The following is a 24,187-nucleotide window of genomic DNA, read 5'->3' on the forward strand; positions in this document are numbered from 1 at the left end:
ATACAAGTGGTGCAGCTGCGACTAACATGGTTTATAATGGTAATGATAGGAATGAATGATAATACAGCTCTTTCTGACAAACGCTACCAATTGTAGTGTTAGTAATTGATGTAGATCTAACAATGCTTTGAGAACTTAATGAACTTTAAAGGAAATTATAGTGTTTTAGCCGGTCGCAAGATTTTGAATGGTGAGTGTTACTGTTAAGAGACCCATATCGTGAAAATTGTAAAGCAAAGACAAATTCATAATATCTGTAATTCCTACTTTCTCCATTTTGCTGGCTGGTAGTGGGCGGGGCTTAGTGCTAAACGCAGGGGCCCAGGTGTGCTGATGAGTACTAAAAGCCTGTGTGTGTCAGCACTGAGCTGAAAAATGCGCCATATGAAAGTAAGGTTTTTTTTCCCGTCTTGAAGCTAAAAGCTGACTATATTTTTTATTTTCTGAAACCCTTCACCAACTAAAAACCTGAACAAGAACCCGTCTACGGACGTCGTCTGAACCGCCCGCAGTTGTGGAGCTCCCTGCAGGTGCTAACCGCTAAAGCTAACCTGAGGTAAGACCCAAGACTCTAGCGGCCACGCTGTGTACTACACACTCACCTCCACTATTGGTTTATGCTTCTGCGTCGCGGCGACGGCGTAGACCCTTGAACATTCGATGTTCTGCGTCGAGGGAACGCGTTGCTCTGCAAATCACCGCCAAGCCGCTAGGGGTGTGTGACTGTGTCTTTGTATGGCTTCGGGGGGCTGTTGTCGGATTCCAAAACAAAACAAAACTATTTACAACAGAAAGTCCAGTGCTTTTCTTGGAACGACTGTTTGCTTTCATTAATCAAACTGTAAACTTTGAACATGACAAACATGACTTCTTGTGGCCATTTTTTTTTCCCGGAGACGCACATATTTGTCGCGGAGGTTCTTCCACCTCTTCATGCATTCGGCGACCTCCTCTGAGCGGACCAATCACAATCCTTGGCGTTTACGTCACGACGCGTCGACGCGACGCTGAGCAGTGTCACTGAGCTGCCTGTCATTATTGTAGAATCAGCCGGAAAGGTGAGCAGTCAATGCGGCTCATTTTCTGTTCCTGTGCAGTAGGGTTGTGTATTGAGATTTTAAAAAAAGCTAAGGCCACAAACATTTTAGTGGATTTTGACTCAAACAGTTGAAGTCTACCTTTTGTGGCTCACTAACGCAAATATTCCCACCATTACGGCCTCTATCAACCCAAACACACAAGGAAATAGAACAGAATTTCCCTGTAAATTAACACATTACATCTGCACTGTTATGTGAGTGATGAAGTGTTCTAATTAATGTAGTCGAGCTCCAGAATGTTGGGTAGCATTATGCAAATTGATTACCTGATCATGAATACACATACAGCCAGTGTTGAATTGCATCTTCCTCTATACATTGCTCACAGGTGGGATGAAGCTCGTCAAATCTTTATTGTGGCTGGGGGACTGAGCCCATCCATTCATCCAACACTCAGCTGCTAAAATTGTAGGACTTCTGTTTAATTAGAGGGATACCCAGGCTTGATGGGATGATTGCATGGCCTGATTAGCATCCTTAAACACTGGTATCGGAAAGGCAGTCAACATTATTTGCTTCTGTTAAAAAGGAAAAAAATAAAACAGACTTTGACAGGCATTGAGTGTCCATTAACCCCTTTGAACTGGAAACCAAAAGTCAATTCGGAAATCCTCTCTGAAATAGCGGACCTTCTTCGGTTCCACCAAACACTATCCAGTGCTCTGTAAATCTGTATTTACAGGACAATCCATAACTTTAGCAACTTAATGCAGTATGACTGTTATAGCTGCAGAGTCTCAGAAATATATATACGGTATATATATATAAAAAAAATACATTCTGGCTCCATTGCCATGGCAACTTTATATCATGCAATATGTGACATGACCAATTCTCATTACGTTCCTGTAATCAGGTCCTCTCTTACACCAAAAAAAATTTGAATTGCTGCTTGTACATGCATTTGCTGAACACAAGCTGGTTTTGGCTCACTGAATCCCCAAGTGGCCAATAACCAACAATGCATGTAAAATACAGAAGCCAGTTGGTAGAATAATGAAAACATCTTTTTGAGAATTTTTTTTTTTAACTTCAGAGCTGGCATACAACTGATTCTATAGTTTTTTTTTTACTGTCATCGCATCTGAAACCACACCCCTGTCTCCTCGAAGGATGCTGATTGGCCCAAACCAATGGGGTGTGTGGACGGACAAGCACGTAACTTGAATCCTGCTAAAACAAATTCTCTTGGGAATCCAGCTGCCTGACAAGGTAAATGATTTTTTTTTTTTTTAAAGTGTTGCGGATCCACAAACTTAGAAAACACTGTGTGGTTGTGACATGACAATAGCTCCATGGAGACAGTATTCAGGATCCCTGTGTGGTGCACACCTCAAACCCCTGATTCAGCAGCGTAAAACAGTGGAGGTTTAATCAATGGTGGTGGTGTTTTTTTCCAGAAAACTTGTATTCCATTATAGCATGTAAATAAAAAAAACTTCACTTTAGTAATTAGATTGAGATACTGACTGAATTGACTGTGGTAGGTCAGGGAGAGGTTGAGGTCCCACGTAAAACCCACCTATGTTGTTATCTCAACATCACGGTGAAAGAACATGCCATTTAACCTTGAAATGACTTGCGACACAAAACTAGCAGTGATGTCATCCAATACAAATTCAATTTGAATGTGCACATCAACAATCATGTAAGTTACACGCTGTCCTTGGTATATTAATGTAACTTAGCAGCCGTATAAGTTGAACCACAAGGAGACAAGGATGTATTTAAGGGTGTGCAGCAGCCTGTCTGGTACTTTGTTGTTACAGTTACACACCGAACAATTTCCTGCAAAAAATAATGGGTTTTAAATCGGTTATTTCTTACCATTTAGATTTTAATTAATCTCATAAATGGTCATAACATTTGATTTATTGGTTAACAGGTTACTATTCATCAAGGACTTAATGAGCTACTTTTTATTCTCCACACCGTGAAGTTTAATGGGTTTGGTGGCATCTGTGTTTAAATCCAGGATACTTGAGTAAAAGAAATATGTTTTTCAAGGATAGAGGGGCAATAACTGTTTGTGCCCTGGTTTCCATTTTTAATTATGCTGTCAGGTTTAACTCTCAAAGTGATGCACGTGAATTTGGTTAGCTTTGACTTTGCCGATGATATCAAGCTAGAAATTGCTCTTCTTTTATCCTTGTCTGAAACAGTGTTCGTGTAATTAATTACTGTATGCACAACGCGTGTCGGATAACAAAAAGGAAGCTCCCTGACATTGTTTGTTCATGTGATCGAATTTCATTAGGTTAATCAAATAAGTGTTTATCTTCACTCCCGCCATTTTATCTCAATTTCTAACGGCCTGCTCAAGACATTCAAAATTAAATTGTGTGACTTTCCTTCGGGTGCTCATGCAAGGTCACAGTCCAGTTAAAAAGACTTGCTTTCTGAGGATGTCAATTTAACCGAATTTGTGTGGCCCTCCAAGTTTGATTGTGGACCCCTTATGGTCTCCCCTCATTTTCAGTTTGAGCACATCTCCCCCCACTGTCCTAAGTTGCACTCATTTGGCTCAGTCTATGTGTGTGTTTACTCGGTGACTGTGTAAGCCCTGATGAGATGCAGTGTCCTGGCCTGCTGGACAGGAGCTTTCAGCCAAAACAAGGGACTCTAATTAGAATGCAAAGGCTGCCCTGCTGCTGTTTGGCCTCTTTCTCTGCTGCATTGTCTCTGCCTGCATCTGCCCACTCTATTTGTCTACAGATCACACATACATACACAACAGCCGCGCTCCTTTTTTATGTTGGTTTGTGCCAGAAAAAAGATATTATAGATAGAAAAGATAGTAGTAGTTTTGTGTATTAAGTGTAAATCTGTATGACTTGACTGCAGTGCTAATTTTTACCCACATAGAGAAAGTTGTTTACATTAGGAAGTGAACCTGCAAATGAAGGCTGCACATTTAATTGAAATTTTATCAAAATCGTGATGTTCAAAATTTGTTGAAGGCTAATTGAGTTGTTTTAACTAAATATTGTGGTGCGGCAGAGGTATCCTTCATATACATCATATTCTACAGACGGAAGATAACATTAACAATCATAGCTTTCTCAATGAAAATGATAATAGTGATCTAGAATATTTACATTCCATCTTGATATTGCAATTGTCATTAAATCAACATCAAAATATGCTTAAATGTGACATACATCATGTAGATTTGCTCTCTGTTCGTTTTATGCTGAGGTCAGGTAGTATTTTTATCTGTTATGACGATCAGAGCATCCAATGCAGCAGTCACAGTGCCATATTTTTGCGGTGTGGCAGGCATGAGCAACACCACAAGCATGACCTTGACCAACCAATGACTGAAGGTCAAAGGTGGTCAGGTAGTAGAATCAAAATTGCTAGCTAGTGCTACTGAGATTGATAACATCCAACAGCACCTCCACTCTGGCCAACATTTATCCCTTCTCACTCTGTCATTGTACTCCCTCCAGAAAGCAACTGCTCAGGGGACATTTTCTCTGATTCATTGTCCCAAATGACAGCAGCATCCTTTCTTCTTCCTCATGCATACAGGGATTTTGCTGCCATCCTGTTGGTTCAGGAACACATCATAAGACATATCACACGAGTGACAAAACTACAAAATAGTTTGTGTCTACAGCGTTAATACCAATACAGATACTTGGGTTTACAGATTACCAATCCCTAGCAGTGTTTAAATGATACGCTGTCAGCCTCAATGTGTTGAAGAGACAGGGATCATTACTTTATGTAAGGAGGCATCAAGCTTGAATTAAACACTGGAAAACAAAATGTAACAAATCCATACTTACACTTTTATTATTATGATAAGAGCAAGCAGCAGGTGAGAAATGCTTTTAGCCTCATCCATGCTATTAGCTTTCCTTGAAGCAAAATGCATCCTGTTGGCCTTCTGAACCATGCGTGTACGACGTAACAACGTAAATTGACATAACAGCAGTGTTGGAAATTTGCTCTCCCTATCATTTCACAGTCAGGCTTTTGTCAACTGATGCAGCATCAGTGCAAATCCTGGAGGAATGAGGAGGAAAAACTCATCACAATTTTAAGAGTACCAGACTAGATTTTGGTACGGCTCAGTCTGTTTAGAGTTTGCGAGCAATGTTGTGGAATTAACAATTAAAAAAAAAAAAACAACTTACTACAAGCAATTTGCCTATAATTTGTTTGTAAACTTGTACTGGAGCTCAAAAGGTGCCACTCTTCCAAGTCATAAATCCCCTCCAGTAACTGATTAGTTTGTTTGAATAATGATTTACTGGTTTGATTACCAATTGGTTTGTTGATGCTGTTCATGATTATCGATCAGTTGATTGAATAATCAATCCCATGAGCTCTTGGAGCAACAGACTGCATACAGGATCTTTTCCTCTCAGCCTGGAGGGATCAAGCTGAGAACTAGACATTTCTTCTGTCTGGCAGGATGTTTTTTTTTCCTTCTATTTTGGCTTCCTTGGTGCGTGTGGTACCCAGATGTGCTATGAGTCACTTGAACCTTTCCGGAGCACCTTGCCTTCACATAGCGTTTAACCTCAGATATGAGTGCTGGACGTCTCCGCTGACCTCACTGAAGAGGTTAGAGGCTTCTTGTTATCTTGTAACCCACACACTCTCTCTCTCTTATACACACACACACAGAATCCTGATTTTAAGCAAAATAATTTTGAGAGGAGAGGGATGAATGCAGAGAAACTCAGCATGCATGAGAGTGAAATAACACAAATTCCACGTGATTATTGTCTGCTTCTTGAACTCGTGATCTACCAGGCTTTACTTGGCTGATGCTTTTCAAACACCAATCGATGAACTGCTGCAGGAGGTGCTTCATCATCTCCGTCATGGATCACATCTTTCTACCAATTACACTTGGGGGATTTATTTTATTCCTGCATCTTTACCCTCCTCTTGTGTCCTTCCCATGATCCCAAATCTGCTTTCAACACAGAGCAAAACAAAGTAAATAGTAGCAGGGTGTAGAGCAGTGGTTCTCAAACCTTTTTCAGTGATGAACCCCCTTTTAAAATATTTTTTTGTCAAGTACCCCCTGACATACGCAAAACATTTTTGGTACAAAATAAAGGAGGTACAGTGCTGTGCCATCAGTGTCTGATTTATTAAAGTTAAACAACTAATAGCAATGATTTGCTAGCGTCGGCTAATTGCTCCCCGCAAAAAAAACACAGTGCCTTGGGTGCCTACTTCCGGTACTTCGTCAGCTCTGGTTTCGCCTTTTTTTTTCTACTTTGTTTCTCTGTATTTTCAGCCGCATTGCTGCTTGTTGCAAAGCTTTAGCCACATCTCCATCGTTACAGTGCGTCGTCATGGCAACGGCAGGTTATTGACGAATGATGCTGGATCAATGGGTCAAACTAACTTGGTTTTGGGAGAGTCTGTTTTTTTAAGGATATTAAAATTGAATGCTGAATATAAAATTCAGTGTATGAACATTTGTATTTTATCAAACTTTTTAAAAATATAATTATTTCTCAAGACTTAATTATTATTAAGCTTACTGCTTTTTTAAAAAATGTATATATATTTTTGTAAAGCTTCACGTACCCCCTGGAGTACCTCCACATACCCCCAGGGGTACACGTACCCCCATTTGAGAACCAGTGGTGTAGAGCATAGCATTTTTGGTTTATTGCTAAGAAGACCTGGCGCTCCAGCCCTGTTAATTATTCCCTTTTCATTTCAAATACAAAATAATAATAATAAGAAAATTATAGGATTTGTGTGATGATACTATTAACATTTTAATTGAATTAACGAGTTAGCCTCATTTCAGTGCTGATTCATCAGTAGGGGTAATGTTTTCTATGATATTTGCAGATTTAAATGTCTTCAAATTTGGTGGAGAGGTGTAGTTTGGGGTGGGCTGAGGAAGAATCCCTTAAATTTAGCGGTAACTTAGCCATAGCGCCACCTGGTGGTAAAAGGAAAACAGATGTTTTTTGGTGTACACCTACTAGTGGGTCAACCAGATCCATCACAAAATTTATCAGAAAGGAATTAAGAATTTAGCAATGGGTCACTTTGGGGAAAAAAAGTCTCATTTCAGAATCCTGACCAAAAGACTGCTACAAGCTGAATATAAGTTATAGTCATAGCGTCAGCTACTTTTAAAAGAATTAAGCCAGACTTCATTTGATTTGCATCAAAGTTGCACTGTTGTCGATTTACAGAAACATGGACACTCAAGTGTTTTGTGTATTAAACATTTGAATATTCACATTACAAAAAACTCTGAGATACTGAAATTCCCAAGTCAGGTTGTTTACTCCGTATTAATGAGAGAACGTAAAATGTTCAAATTGAAATAGGATGTTGATATTTTGAATCTAGACGTAATTACGATAAATTGCAGTGAGAGGGATACTGGATAAATTGAAGTTAAATTTGCAGACTTGATGATAATTATTCATCTTCAATTCCATGCAGACATTCTCTCTGGTTTTTACTGGAAGTATTAATTTGTCACACACCATAAATCTTCAGTTTAATCCAGAGTCTTGCGATGCGCTACAGTTATGATATAAAAATCCACATGCATTACCCACTCGACTGTGAATACATCAGCCCATGAGAAGCTCTGTATCTTCAGTCTCTGATGCAATTCCTCCCGCTGAATGAGTCGTGTCTTTGATCCCACACATGCAGCAGGGGTCCTCTTAAGGGGTCCTTGATCGGCAGATTATCTGATAACTGCATCAAGGACGACGTACAATATCCTTTAACCAGATCCGCTCCTTCTCTCTCCAACATTAATCTGACTGAACAAGCCAGGATTAATACTTTCCGGGAAATGCCAGACTACAATATGAACAAAAGAAGGGGCAAAGGGAGACCTGACATCCACGAAAGGTCAAGGCCTTGTGCTCATTGGATGTTGTTGACAAATGTACTCTGTGCCAGAATCAGTTACTTCATGAATGGACTTTTATAAGAGTCATTTTGAACCTAAAAGTAGTTCTTTGCCTCCGATGATTCCACAGCAACCAGAGGGGTTGAGTTGAGTCTTCGAACCAGTGGGTGTGGAGAGTGAAGCAGGCATCTGATCAGGATGCTGAGCCAGGTCTGCAGGTGGAATGGTAAGATGGGGAAGGACCCCACCAGGAGAAACCATACATGCTGTAAACACAACCGGAGAGTACAATGCTGAGCAAAATGAATTGATGCAATGAGCCTTGACAGTAACCTTTCTACTCTCTTATAATGCTGAAAAGGATTTAAAAAAAAAAATTTTTCCTGCTGGAAACAAATGCAATTTAGTATTCCTGTCCATTGAATCCAAAGCAAATCAGTCCAGATCTTCACATTTTAATGCAAAATATTTGAACTGTGCATATTGTGTCCAAAAAATGCATAGCAGCTGACTTCTACTGAATGATGAAATTAAAATTGGAATTATACTCTGGTTCCGGATTTTTGTGGCAAGTGGTGTAACGGTGCATGCTTTTGTCACAGACCAACCCTCTTGTACTCATACATTGTCACAAAAAAATATACACTCCAGCACAGACAGTAAATCCATTGTTTATCATTCAGTACAAGATGTGGGTCACTGTGATGTGAAAACGTGTGAAGTTCTGTGCATTCTTCCAGTAACGGCACAGAATATTTAAAAGTAATCATTTTTAGGGCTGTAATCTCCCAGTCGACTGGTCGATTTATTAGTCGATACATTCTGGTTCGACCAAAATTCTGATTGGTCGATTTTTTTTGCCTCGTTAATTTCATCAGGAGGACAGTACCGAAAGCACCCCTGTTTCACAGATAACTATCTTTGAACACCCCCCTTGTTTTTGCTATTTAGGACAAGCCCGACCCGCTAGAGACACAGACTGAAGAGTACTAGAAGGCCAACGTCTGGTGGTTTGATGAACGTATATTTAATTTTGACAGTTTCATTTGAAGTCAGTCCTCGTCCACCATGTCAAAGACATCTGCAGTGTGGCAGCATTTCATGAAAATAGATAATGGAAAAAAAGTTGAATGCAAAGTTTGCAAACAACAGTTTTCATATCACAGCTCCACTACAAACACGACGGCGTATCACCTAGAAACGGTAAGCTAACTTGTCCACCTTAGGTTGCACCGTCAGTTTTGAGTACATGAACATATCAGAATTGATATTTCAATGTTTTAGTCTGATAATTGTTTTGTTTTAATTGTTAAAATTCTTACTGTGGACTTGCCTTTTGTGTTTAAGAGTAAAGTTTTAAGTTAAAAGTCTATTTGTGTCTCAGCCGCGATGCTGAGCTCCTCCGTTCAGTCTCGCTCTGCGCGCAGGACAAATGATAGCGTCGGTCAATTATTATAACGTGATAAAAACAATTGTCTAAATATTCCTCAACAGGTTTTGTGCTGATAGTTGACTCAGTATATTTTTCATATATAAAATTAGTCGTTTTTTTTTTTTTTTGTTGAAATTTTCGGGGCTTCAGTTGACCAAGAATTTCTTTGGTTTATTGCAGCCCTAATAATTTTCCAGCCAGCCAAGGACAGTGTAACTGGTCCAAGATGGCACCTGTTCATTCGCAGAATAGATCAGGCAGCATGCAAATGTGAAATGGAGTAGTGATAGTCCTGAAGGTGGCTTTACTTTTCTCGTCTGTTCATGGGGGAGGAAAAACACCATGACTGTCATACAGAGGACAGAACATAAAAGCACTGTTTTCACCCTGCCCACCTCATACGCTTAGTTTCCTTACAATCAAGCCCCATCCTTACCCTCTAATCTCTGACATGAGGCAGTGTGTGCTGGAAAGAAACGAGAAATGGTTGTTTAATAAAAAAAAAAAAGTTGGTCTACTGTAGCCCCCTCATGCTAATTTATTTGACACAGGGGATGTATGGAGCTACATCTCTTCAAACCTAAAGAATACAGTTCTTGTCTGTTGCTTTGATCTTACACTTACCACCAAGATATTTTTTTTTGGTCAAGTCTGTCTTGGTTATAGTTGTAGCCAAACTGTCAAACCGTTCCATGTTCGAGTATATTTAGTGTTGCTCGTGTTCCTCTTGTTGTTCCCAGTATATTTAGACCGTGTCTGGATTTCTCTCCTGTCTGCTGAACTCATGTGTGGCTGACCTGCCTGCTATCCAGTGTCTCTTCTTGCAAGTGTCTCTTTGTGATATTATTACTCTTGCTCTTGAGTCAATTCCCTGGGCTTTGATCAAATCCCTGCTTACATCCCGGGCTAACACCATCATATCTGCCTGAGTAAGAGCACCGTGTCATTAGCTACAACATGCCTGACATTGTTGGGATGTTCCCTTCTGCGACACATAATGTTCACCACTCTTCCCATTAAGCTTCTCTGTATCATTGTTATTTTGCTATGTAATGAGGTTCCACTTTACTGTAGGGATGATGTGTGTAATAATAATTAATTTCTGGACTCTCCATTAGAATGATGGAGCACCACAGACATGGAAGGTTACTGACCATTTACAGAGATAAATGGTCATTCAGAGTAGATTGCCAAAGTGGTAATCAGTTTACACTGAGGGCAATTTTATATTTGCAAAATGTTAGTGTGTGTGATTTACAGGCAAAACAGAAATTCACCTCTGTGCACACCTCATGTTATATTCAGTGTGTGTAGAGAGCTGCATTGCAAAATATTTCACACAAATGCATCAATGAGTTCTTGACACAAAAGACATAAAGTAAATCTATAATTTGTGACATTACGGTTTCCCTTTTGATGTAGAGTTTTTTGATGTAGAGTTTTCTGTTGCATGTATCTCAAAACAACTATAAAATTATCCCTAACTGCAAATATAGATTCCTTGTAACATTTTTGTTGTGCAGATCCTGTTCGTCCTTGAGTACCAGTCAGCATTTGTAAACAAATTTGGAGAAATTCCCTCCAAGTGTTTGTGAGATAGTGTCAAGAGAATGGGGCAGTCAGACTGATTCAGCACCTTTTTTTTTTTTTTTTTTAAAAAAGCATGGTGAGGTACAAATTAAGGAGGCATAGAAGTGGTGTATTTCTAGTTAGTGTGTGATGTGTTGAACTTATTTACTGTGTTTCACACACTTCATGTTGTGTTTTTGCTTGTGCCTGTTGCCAGGTTAATTCTACATTCATATGAGAGCTGAAAGGTACCCAGTCACATCTGCCTGCTTTAATAAGGTTCAAGAGCTGATATGAACACATCACATCCCCTCATTATTTTGCTACTCAAATTTAATGAAATGTCAATTACAATATGCACGCCTATATTCAGCATACTACATCAATTACTGACTGATCATTTACATGCTACTGTAATACCTGTTATAAAAATGGTTGCGTGACCAGATACATAATGGAACATAACCTTCACTGGGTGCACACAAGCCATTCTGACTTTAGCAATGTTGTGTTTATTGGAAACTGGTCATTGCTAATGGGAAGAAAATTGCTGCACCCATCTCATCTATTTCCCTGTAACTTCGTAGCTGTTTCTCACTGTGCATTGAATGGCCTTCGAGCGTTGTGTCATGTGACTGCACGTGAGATTGCAGCATTAAAATGCCCCAGTTGCTTATCGTTGCTGTGGTTAACCACCATTTCTCTGCATTAGCTGCATGATGACAGCCGTGGCTGGGAGCTTTTCCACTCTAGACTGAAACACATTGATTTTTGCATTAGTGTGATTAGCAATTGGTTATAATTTAACTGTGAGGTCATAAGTTTAGGTTGTTGGTTACACTCTATGTGATATCAGTCAAATGGCTGTAAATATTTCTAGGTCAGCTGTGAATCCCTATTAGGGCTTTAGCGTTATATTTTTTTCTTGATAGCCAACACATTTTTGGCCCTCTAAATGTTGACTTAAGATTTAGATTTGTGTCTATGATCTTAAATAGTTTATTACACACAGTATAGTGTGTTTAGTTCTTAAATTCTTTATAGGTTTGTCTGCTGTGGAGGTCATCTTTTGGAGGAAATATCAGCATACTTATGCAAAAGCAAGGCAGAGGGGGGGTTTTAGTATGTGTCACAAAAGAAGCCATTCACTTTTTGGGCATATTAGTCTTAGCACCGCCTGGTGGCAGCCAGGAATGATGTCTTTTTGTTTTACACTTATTTTCCTTGTGAGTTTAACAGATGCATCTGATGACTGGTTTTCTTTAAAACGTTGCTACTCTGACGAGGTAGCTAGTTGTGATATTTTGCTATTGAACAGGAAACTGCTGTAACTTGCCATCACTTGGCCTGTGCTGGTCTGAAATCTACTAGCTGATTTTAAGTCATAGCACCACTAGTGGTTACAGGAAGTAAGTCTAATGGAGCAAGCATTGTTCGATGTACATCAAGGACACTGTTGTTGTGATATACTACAACAAGAATTATAGTAAGTGTATGTTCTCCAGCGCCACCTAGTTGGTGCGGCAGGGCATGTTTTCACCTCAGTGCTCACATTAGTCTGCTCCTACACAAACAGCTGCACACTCCAGCATTTGGGATCAGGTCTGAGCCTGCTCATCATCTCATGCACTTTTAATTAGGCCGTGAACACAAAAGTGCACCCTTATCATCTAATAAAGGCTTCACGTATCTGCAGAAATGAGATTAAAAAGTTTATCACCAGGTATTTCTAGAGGGTTTTTAGAGAATGTGAAATTTCCCTTCAGAAAATTTGAGGAACAAAAATGTTTGGAAAGAGATGACAATATTTTATCAGAAAATGTGAGCTTGGGTTGTAAGCTTCTTCTACTCTTACATGATGTAGATGGATGGATGGAGGGAGAGAGAGAGATATACATAGATCTATCGCTAGATAGAGAGAGATAGTATTGGTTTGCTGAGTGTTCCACAATGTGCATAGATGCACTCAAATCCTGGTCATTCATTATCAGTTATTAATCATCAAAGTAATCTGTAATCTGGTCAGTTGGAGGGTAAATGGATGTCAAAGGTTTCCCACCAATGTAGAGCCCTATCCATTTCCTAGACTCCATGAACATGTGACACCTTAAGCCTCCTGCGTAACAGTAAATAATCCTGCCATCGTTAAACCCTGCCAGATTAAAGTAAATCCCTTATGAATTGACTTTTTGTTGTAGTATCTGTAACTATATTAATAATAATATTATGATTTCTCCCCTCCGCTTCTATTCTGTGTATCATCAGGACAAGGAAGTGAACAGATTGCAGGATTTCCAAGGCCAGTTCACACACAGCCAAGTCACGCATGCATCCATCTTGACACATGAAAATGACAGTAGCTGGGAGTCACTGACCAGAATTACACGCGGAGTATGCAAAACATGTATTTGTAATTTAATGGATTGAGTTGTGACTGACCTCTGAGTCTATAAGCTCTGGAATCCTGAACCGTCTGTTACGACATAAGCTTTTATTTTATTTTTTTTCCCCTAAAAAATAGAATATGAAAAGGATCTGATGTAATTCTATTATGGTACTTCCGCTGCTACTGGCTTTTAACAGCGAAAATGCCCATTGAGCCCCACAGGAATTTTTTTTTGTTGTTTATTGTCCTCATAGAGGTCATACTCCTGGCTGGAACAACAGAACAAACTATACTCTGAGTGTGCAGGTGGTCCATGTTTTGTGAATGTACTTTGCCCTAAGTGGTCTGCAGAGTTCAGAGTCATAACAAGGTGCAACTGTGGGCTCTTTCTCTCATGAGCTCAGTTATTTATGAAGTATTGACTTTGAAATCATCAATTAAAAGCCATTTATCGCACAATTATTTAAACCACAATACCAGAATGGCCACAAATATTCTGCTAATGTACCCTTACCCCTTGTCATAAATCATTCTTTCTAAATGTCACATCTTACCTGCCCCTGTCCTACTGGTTGCTGGACAAATAGGGGGAGGATCTGACGCATGGCAGGACTAGAAAAACTGGTGCATTTGTTTCCGAGGGACCATGTGGTATCAGTAGTGTATTATATTTTTGAAAATACTGCTAGTTGCATGTTGGTAGGTTCCTTTCATTTGTGGCTTTATCTTTGTTATGGCCAATGTATTCTTCATCCCACTCTATTTTCGAAAATGTAGTTTTTCATTTGTGCAGTGATGTAAAATTGTAGCTGTACTGACTTTATGGCATTGATGAATTGAGGGGAAAAAATTGAGACGGCATCTGTGGTGAGGCTTCATTCATCCCAATAGAAGCAAAAAGGTTCAGCATCCACATAACAACACTGTCCGGTCTACTGAATCTGTTAATTTACAGCTTAATCTGGATTAACCTATGAAATTTTGATAATTACGTGAATCATTTAGTGAAGGTGTACAGCTGCACTGAACAGCAAATCAATGGGTAAATATTGTTTTAGGCCCTTGTGTGTCATGTAGTGGATGCCATACTTGTAATTAGTGCATCGCTACAGCCCTAGTAATCTCACGATATGATACACGCTGTTCGGCTCACGATACGATATATATCACGATATTCAGCTCTCGATACAGTTCAATACACTTACATCCTTTTATGAAAGATTTTAAAGAGACAAAGTGATTTTGGAGACGTCTTGTGAGTGTTCCATTGACTTGGATTGAATTAATTGAAAGAATCAATTACACAATATATGGCTCACTCTGGCAGCTCACGAATGCTGGACAAAAAGAATCAAAGATGTGGTGAGAAAATTAGTTTCATTTGTTGAAACTGAGTTCAAATTGTAGCTTGCAAGCTTTTGAAAAGTAAAGTGAACAATGGTGCAGCAAGTGGCCTTCTTTGGCAGCATTTTTAGTACTGACACTGAACATATGAGGTAGCTACTAGCCACTCCAGCCACCAGATTAATTAGAAATAAACCATGGCAGCCAATAATTCAATTTGCGGGTGACTATAGCATAGCGGGGCTTCATCGCTTAAAGCCGGTGTTTTCCACCACCGAATAAGGTCTCAAATCCTGACAAATAAAGTAGGCAATGGGCTCCGTAATTTAGCATACAGGCGCTGGATTTATACCCGCCGCCAATGTTTCCTCTAAACTGCGTGCTTGCGCAATTTTCGCACCGCTCGCACATTCTCAGCGCACAAGAAAATCTATGCAGCGCATAGACTCGATGAGTGACAGGTGTCCAGCCAATGATACGATACGGTTCACTTAGGTTACGCAGCCAATCATAGCATTGACTGTGCTTGCGTATGTGCCCTGCCCATACGCGCTGTGGCACCGTGCAGGTTAGCTTGCTAACAACAGTGCGGCAGAGATGAGAGAACGGTGATGGTAGCTCAGCGGTTGAGTTGTAAACCCCCAAAAATATTAAAAATAAACTAATAGAAGTTGCTGCTCTAATTTGATACGACTGATGTTGCTCACATTGATCCTCAGTGTGCTCAGGGAGCTTGTGTGTGTACCCAGACACATGAAAAATTAGAGGGAACAATGCTCGCCACCATTCTCCTGAATCTAGAAATGCTCTAGAGCAACACTAGCGGCTGGCAGACCTCAGTGCTCTTCCTGCAAAGTGCGGAACACGGGGGATTTGAATGGGGCTTCATGTATCGATACTCACGGCTGAAAAATCGATACTCTCAGGGGAAACAAAATATTGATATGTATCGCAGAATCGATAAAATTGCTCAGCCCTTGTAATTACATAGTTTGGCCATGATGTAGAACTGGCTTCAAAGGCTGAAACTCTTCATGGGCCCAGTTGCCTGCTTCAAATTAACACTGGGACAGAATAAAAGTGTTATTTTTTAATATTCATCAGCACAGATATCTGCCATAGTAATACCTTAATAACATACAGCAGTTATTTTCTGCATGTGAGATTTCTGAGGAACAATAACTGATCTAACATTTGATTACAATGTTAGGTTTTATCTTTTCAATTTCACTACAGATCTGAACTGTCAGGAATGAGCTGCCATCTGTCTCCTCCCTCCGTCAAGAATCACCCCTCTGGGTACCAGCTTGTTGGGTTTGTTTATGATCTATGTACGACTACCACTGTTTCTCAAGCTTAAAAGTAAAAGAATAACCCACTCACAATAACTCCTCATCCAGTTTATGTCTGTTAAAGCAATCCAGACATATAAACACACTTTGGCAAACAGATACTTTTAATCTGAGTACCTCATAAATCATATTGTGCATTTTATTCAGATCCTTGTGGGACAGATGTCTGATCTTGATGTAATCTGGTATTAAGATTGAACCAACAGAGAGACGAGGTAATTTTTTTCTTTGTCCTCTCATGAATTAGTGCCAGCGTCTTAAGAAGTAGATATTTGTGGCTTCTTTAACATGCAAGCCCTTGATTCTGGGATTTTGTTGTAGAGCAGATTTGTGTCTGTAGTACGCAGATGACCTATCAAGCCCACTAGTTTGGGGACAGCTGTGTAAAAGTATTTAGATTTTCTTTTTCTTTTTTTAGATCATCCCACACAAATGTGGATTTTCCATTTTACAATTTATACATTTTTATGTATTCATTTCTGGGTGTTCGTGTGCGTCCGTGATGAGGTGTTCACTTGTGAACAAAAAAAAATCTTTTAAGGGCAGAACGAGCCATCTGTGTGACCCAACATCCCCCCGTAATGTTGCCGGACCTGCCCTTGCTGCTCTGACAGAGGCTGTGTGGCAACCAAATGGTTCCAAAGAGGAAGCATTACATCACAGAGTGAACACGATGTACAGATGTGGCGCAAAAGTGGCCAGCTAGACACAGATGATCAGCCTGAAGTATAATAGGCACGCTCAGTGGCCATGTGGTTAAGCAGTCAGCCAAGCCACATCAGCAATGTTGCATCATTAATGCAATTACAAATGAAAGATGTGCAGGTGGCTAAAGCACGTTGCTCTCATGAAGTACAATATGATTACTCTCTTTCAAAGAAGGCTGTGCAAGTCTTTTCATATCATGTTACCAAGCAGATGCATTTACAATAATGACTTGATGTTGCTACAAGGGCTCTGAGAGCTTTTCAACCCTTGTCTGAACATTAAAGTATTCCACAGACTGCATTGCTGCAGGGATGGAAACGTCAGTCTATGACTGTGGTCCAGGCTGGTATAACTATGTGATAATATGTATAAGGTAAGCTGTTATGGTTTGCCTTGGACTTTTGTACAGACATCATAATTTCCAAGGAATGACTCATTAAGAGACTCTGTGATGGATGAGCAACAAGTAGGTGACACCACAACCAGTGTGAGATCGATTCAAGAAGCTGAGCTAGCCAGGATTAGCACTCTTATCTGAAAAGAGCTGACTCCAAATAGTTTTTAGGCCTCTGAAATTATGTTTTTGTGATGTCTGTCCTGGTGTGCCTTGTGTATGTTTGTGCATCTCTTTGTTGCATTCACATTAATGCCTTGATGCCCACTGGAACTAAAGGATGAACTGAGAAACTGGTCAGAGGGTCAAGGTAACTGTCACCTCCGTAAGAGCACACGAACAATTGGTGGTCGAACATCACCATCGCCTCACACAAACACACCCAGGGATCCCTTGACTATTTCTTTTACAATAGTTTAAACATCCACCAGGACCTAAGAATGGTCTATGGTTAGAGGTCAAGGTCACCGTAACGGTCGTACAGAACATGATGTTCTATTTTGCTCACTTGCTATGAATGTGTGAAGTCAAATGTTTGAGGTTTGATAGGTCAGTTAAGCCCAGGCCTCCAACTCTTAAAAACATACACAGTGTTCCCCAGAGGAAACCCAGGGCTCTTGGTTCTGTGCATCCAATTCACACCCTGCCCATTCTTATGCAACCGAGCATACCCTGATGACTTGCGTAGCTGACATGTGGCAGCCATTAATCAGGAATTTGCTCACTGCTGGAAATGGTGATAAGCCCGATGGTTAAGGATGAATGCCGAGGGCGGTGACAGTGCATTGTTTTTTTTCTCCTTTTGCAGCACATTTGTCATATCGATTTGGAGGATTTTCAAATCATTTTTCTTATGCTTTTGCTTCTGCACAGCCAATTAAAAGTGCATCCACAGAATCAGAATGAATTCCTTTTTCTTGGACTGGATAAAAGGAGTTAATTAGATGAAAATATGACAATAGAGTTTGCAGACTTTGTCACCTTTGACAGGATGAACCGGGAACCTCATCTGAAGTGCTCAATGATGCTGAACACATCAGTCAGGAGAGTCACACATCCAGACGGCAGACCAGCCATTTGCTCCCTTCCTACAGATTCTTTATTATATTGAGAATCTGTTTATTCATTTGACAGGGTGCCTGATTAATTCCAGTGGTTTTACCAAAAACCCATCCTTCATTTAACTGTTACTTCCAGGTGACTGTAAAATGTAAGGGGCCTTGCGCGTTGCAGTCATTCCTCTCATTACAGTCTTTCTTCATCCTGTCCCTTAAGAATAAGGGTTGAAGTCACTGTCAGAACCTTGAAATGGGGCTTTCATTCCTGTCTTCCCACCAACACCCCATAAACCTACGTGGTTCATACATCCATCATCCAGAGCACCATGACTGAACATATGGTTCAGCCTCACCAGAAGTGAGTGTATGATAGTGAATTTGATTTTAAGAGAACAGAAGATAGGATTTAAGACCTCCCTTTTTTGCTGGCCTGGGCAAAGTCATTCATGTGTTCCTCTTTTTGCAATTAAAATCTCTCTACCGTTGACTCACAATCAGTCTTACAGTTCGTGCAAAATACGTATCAGTCTCTGCACTTTTCTGTAATGTTGTTTTCCATTTTGAAATATATGAATTACATTATTCTGCAGGTAAAATGATTAACGAACCTCTGAAGGACAGAGATCAAATTTCCCACCTATCCTCTCGTGTTCGATTGCCCTCACCTCTTTCTCCATTCTGTCATGTTCTGAATCCCAAGTTTGTCACCAGCATCCCTCTGTCCTTGTTGCTCTCCGATAATTGAATTAGCAGGATGAAATGTGCAGGTACCGCTCAACACTGATTCATACATTTTCAAAGTTAGCAGCCCTCTGGTTGACTGACACTGTTTGCTAATCAGTTTTGTGAAAGAGCCAAGGTCTCTCCTTTTGAGATGATCATCTCCGCCGTGACTTTGATCCAGGGCCAGAACGCAGCGGCATACAATAAATGCTGATGATGGAATCAAAAGGGCCCTTAGTCTTACTTCCTCTAAATAATAGTGTTAGATGAGTTCATAACCTCAGTTTGCAATATATTAGGTATGTTTGTGTCTAATCTTGATGAGATGAGATGGTGACAATTAAATCAATCCTGAAGTAGAAACTAAAAGGAATAGAGGTGAGAAACTGGGCAGAGGAAATGGAAACTTCTCCCATCCTAAAAAAGGACATGCTAGTCCCAGTCCCCCGATATGACACATGAGCATGATTTAAGATGCTGTATTAAGGTAAGTTAGGTAAAAATCACTTGCTGATCATTAGGATGAGATTATGGTTTGGTTTTAAAAATGTAAATTGGATTTTTCCAAGGTTAAGTTGCAGTTGTGATGTCCTGCACCAAAATTTAATGATGCCTGCCCTGTAACACAGATTTTGTCTTTATATTGATGGCCCCTGATTTACCACTTTCCTGGGGCCATAATTACTCCAGCAATGTCACTTTAACATCAATGCGGTTCATTTACACCACTTATTTATGACCTATATGCCCCTTTTTTGGGAGGAGTTGTGTGTTGTGATAGCTTGACTGAAGCTAGCATACCAAGATAATGCAACTGTAACGCTTCAATTGGTCTTAAAATGGCTTAAGAGTTCTGCACATGTTCCTTAGGTCACATTGTGGGTGTTTAACTTTGAAGTTGAATCACACAATCGGGCAGTTGCAAGGGCTGAGACCAACTGTATGCTGTCTCGGGTTAAAGAATTGTTGGTCTGTCAAAATTCCAGTTCATTCTCTCCAGTGGAATTCCGGAGATGTGTTAAAGCGATGCTAGGGCACACTGAAGCTGCTCTAATTTAACACATTTGTCACCCGCTTGTATGATTTCAGCATCTTATTTCACTTGACACTGATACTGAAGGAGGAACACACCTCTTTTAAGTTCCGTTAGCTCCATTTCCTGGTCCACCTCACATTTTTCAGCTTGTCACCTGAATTATTACTGTCCCATACTGTGAACGTCAAATTATGCCACTGAAAGAGGCTTTAATAAATGATAAACCAGCAGCTGTGAGCGTCAGTGTTATGCAATCACACCCTACCAGTGCTGAGAGTTTGTGTGTTAGAGAGAATGAAAGAGTGAGATGGCAATGTGGCTGAGGTGAGAGAGAGTGAGGGAGCGAACTGGCCAAGACTCCAGTGATGAGGCTGCATGAGACTTATCCATATTGATGCTGTGTTTACCACTGCCGCCCCCCAACATTGACCTGAAAGTTACTGTTTCATGCATTATTCAAAATGCTTGAAGACCTCTGAACAGTTCAGATACAGAGTATGAGAAGTTATGCTTCAACACTATCCAAATATTCAAATGTACTTACTGTTCCGGTTAAAGGTCTTCAATCAGTAGGAATGCAAAATGCTAGAGGGGACAAACACACAACAGCACGTACTGCACAATACAAGCATGCATGTGTGAAAATTGTTTGTTGTTTATGCACCTCAAGTAGCCAGTTAGCTATCATGTTTCATGCTGGGTTCCTGTCTGCTTATAGTGGTGTCTCATGCTCGAGTGCCATGCATCAGTTGTATTAGGTAATGATTATTTTTGTGGCCTGTGCAATATAATAAGATCATTTACACGTCAACAGTTGAAGTGAGCAGCAGGACATGGCGTTGTTGGTCGATCACAGGATTGACAGTGGTTACAAACAGTAGATGTGGTCGTTTTGCATCTATACAACTATGCTCCGAGGACTGCTGTTGGTCATTATGCTCCAGTTGGTGGTGAAGCCTCTCGGATGACCAGAGGTGTGCCCCAAGTGTGCTGGGGTATGTGTTCAAACTCAAGAAATTATGTAAATGAGGCATGTCTGACTGTGTTGGTGTTCTCCATGCATGTTAATATGATGTAAATTTTCTCTGTATCAAGTTCTCTCTGCATGATATTTGCTTCAATTAATTCTAATTATGCACTTCAAATGACTTTGTTAAATTGAAGATTTGCCTTTTTAGTGTCATGCAAGAGGGATGCTCCACAATGCCATATACAAAGGGTTACATTATCAAAACTGAGCAATTGCAAAACATACAGTGCTGCCACACAACACGTTTATTTTTAGTACTAATAATTGGCTTCATTTATGTAGCGCGTTCTCTGCTTTTGTGGTCCTCAAACACACTCAATTAGGAGCTCAAGGACACGTCGACATGGTGTCTGGGAAGCTGAACAATCAAACCAGTAACCTTCTGATTACAATAACATCACTCACTTAGTTCAGGTTCTTCCTCTTTCGATTAGAGGTCTTATCAAAGCTTTGGCCAGCTCTTCCGAGATAGAGCCGTCTCCTCAGGGAGGAGACTGTCTGTCTGGGTTCAGCGTCATCAAGATAACAAAAGTGTTGTACAGCGAAATGAAAAATATCACAAGTGACCACACGCACGCACACACATGCTCAAACACACACTCAACTGAGAGGAAGACAGGATGAAGGTTTACACAGCAGTGTTAACTTTTTTCTTTACCTACAATGCCAACACTTGTCTTACCCTGGGGCCCAGCAGTACACCCTAACAACACATATTTAATGATGTAATATAAATGTGAAAATTAGTTTATTTACATGTTCAAAAGAGAAAATGAGCCAAGGCCAATAATATCTCACATCGAAAAGACCCGAACACCACTCAGAGGTTAAATGCAGTATATGATGGAGAAATAAAACAGGAAGGAGGGATGCTGCAAGTCACCTTTGATATTCTGACAAATTGCCTTGAATTATATAATCACAAGCCTTGCTGCTCATGTCCTTTCTTACGCAATAACAACAGTAATTTAACATGGTTAAAATTACACTTAAAGATACTTTCTTGCTATTTCTCAGCATTATATACATTAGTGGATTTTTTAACATTTTTTAAATGAAAGTAAAAAAATACATCTTAACACATCAAATTTTTAAAATGAGACTATAAGAATACCTCATTGACAGCATTAATATTTGGAGCAATAAGACATATGTAAAACTAAAATGCTGATCAAGTGCAATTGGAGTCAGTTTTCTTGGTTTATTATTCATCAAAGATGCAGGGAGTGGTGACAGTTCATAAATTGTGGCTATATGTCATTCCTGATCAAGGTCAGATTGTTCTGGTTTGACACTAAAATATCGTTGACATGGCATGTAGATGCATGAGATAAGTTACAGCTTCGGTGTCCTCAAGGATGGAGCATTTTCATCCCACAGGAATGTGAGTGCTGTGGCTGCAGGAGGCTGACAGGGAAACCTTATCAGTCGAATGCAGGGAAAATGTAAATGTTTTGGGTGACTTTAAAGGCTATTTGTTACAATGAAATCATCAAAGTATTTATTGGTAAAAGGAATCTTAACACTTAAAGATGCTCCTTTCTTTTATGTAAGCAGTGTTGGTGCTGATTGCGAGTTCTCTAATGACACAGCTGGACCCGCAGTGTGAGATCCGCAGTAATTTTGAGTTGAAGCTGCCACCTACACAGTCAGTTTGACTTTGTTTGCTTCTCACCAACTGTTACCCCCATACTGACATTTAAAATGTATGACTAACCGATCACTGGCATTTCTGAAGGGTAAATCAATCAAAAGAAGAAAACTGCAAAGGCTTTGACTATAAGGCTTGCATGATTGACACCTTGGCCAGCTTGCATGAAATATAATTAGCTGATACAATCGGGCGATATCGGCTCAGAGAGGTCAGTCAGATGTTTTGGCAGCATTCTGCATGAGTTATAGTGATTAAGATGGTTTCATTAGGGTGAAAATGACTGCACATAAGCTTGAACAAGGAGCAGGAATGTCTAATGAGGAAAAATCAGTGCAAACTTGTCAGGGTTTGGCTGTAATTATATCGTAGGAGGTTAAATGTTCGTGGTAATGTTGAGAGCTGCCAGTCACTGTTGCTACCGAGATTTCAAGCTTTCTTCCAGCAGCAGAGCAATCTTTTTTTTTTGCTTTTATCATCATTTCTATGCTAAATATTTGATGAAATAAGAAAGTACCTTGATGGGGACATTTGTGTAGCCATACACATACGGGGGGGGGGGGGTGCTTCTTGAAAGGTACATGTGTTTTTTTTTGCCAGCCAAAAGACAGATGACAAATGAAGATGTGGACTCGAGTCCAACACACTTGACGTGAATCATCCTCTAAAGACCTGAGACACAGCCTCAGGCGATAGGACTGTTGAACTTGTGAACTCTCTGACAAGATGAATGTCCTTTCCCTCATGCCTCATGCCTATCTGTGTCTTCCATTTTTCAGGTGTGCACAGCCACAAATACTGCAGCAAGAAAACCACAGCGAGCAGCACATCTGCAACATTTGGCATAGATTCCGTGTGTAGAAACTTCACAAGAACTGCCACATTCAGAGTTTGTGATGTCAAAATTACGTATGCTGGATGGATCGATCACTTCAAACTGTATCAGGCACCTGGGAATGCATTGGAATTGGTCAGTCACTTGTAAGAATGTAACACTGAGGTTAACAAACATGTTTAATGTTAGCTGAGCTGCGTCAGATGTACGTTAGTCTGCTATTATCTTAAATAAAAGACATAATGGGGGGTCATAACTACCACATTTGGAGAAGGAGGATGGGGGGGTTGAGATGTGACTTGGACTTGGAAGGAATCTGTCTCTGGCTTGTAATTACAGTACAATTCCCATATCGCCCATATTCAGTATGTTGAAATGGCGTTTTATTTTAAACACAGACAGAATTTAGCCAATAAAAACCTGAAGACTTGAAGAACTTGGAGCCAAAGCTGTGTTCAAGTGGGTCATCAGACCAAAAGCCATATCAGGCAACAGTAGGGAGAGGCCAGATTGACAAGCAGCAACAACAAAATGCAAATGCTGCTAATACCAGTTTCTAATTTATGTTTTAATAAAACCAATCTTAGATTAAGGGGACAACTTTAGGTTCATTGCGTCAGTCAAGTTTAATAACAGTCAGTCTCCTTTTATAATTTAGTAATTGCATTTCTGCCCATGAAAATTAAAAAATCCTGCAACTC

The 24,187-nt window shown here is 40.1% G+C and overlaps 1 long non-coding RNA gene across 1 annotated transcript; it reads left to right on the plus strand.

The window, feature by feature from the left end:
- The first annotated feature begins 341 nt into the window (after positions 1-341).
- Positions 342-24,187, plus strand: LOC147243870 (uncharacterized). The gene is made up of 4 exons (XR_015110381.1): positions 342-556; positions 2,213-2,312; positions 8,099-8,194; positions 23,431-24,187. It is a non-coding gene; the product is annotated as an uncharacterized LOC147243870 (long non-coding RNA).

Source organism: Aulostomus chinensis, chromosome 19 (genome assembly GCF_037954235.1).
Source record: "Aulostomus chinensis isolate RoL2024-O1b breed Wild chromosome 19, RoL_Achi_v1.0, whole genome shotgun sequence".
Classification (NCBI taxonomy): Eukaryota; Metazoa; Chordata; class Actinopteri; order Syngnathiformes; family Aulostomidae; genus Aulostomus; species Aulostomus chinensis.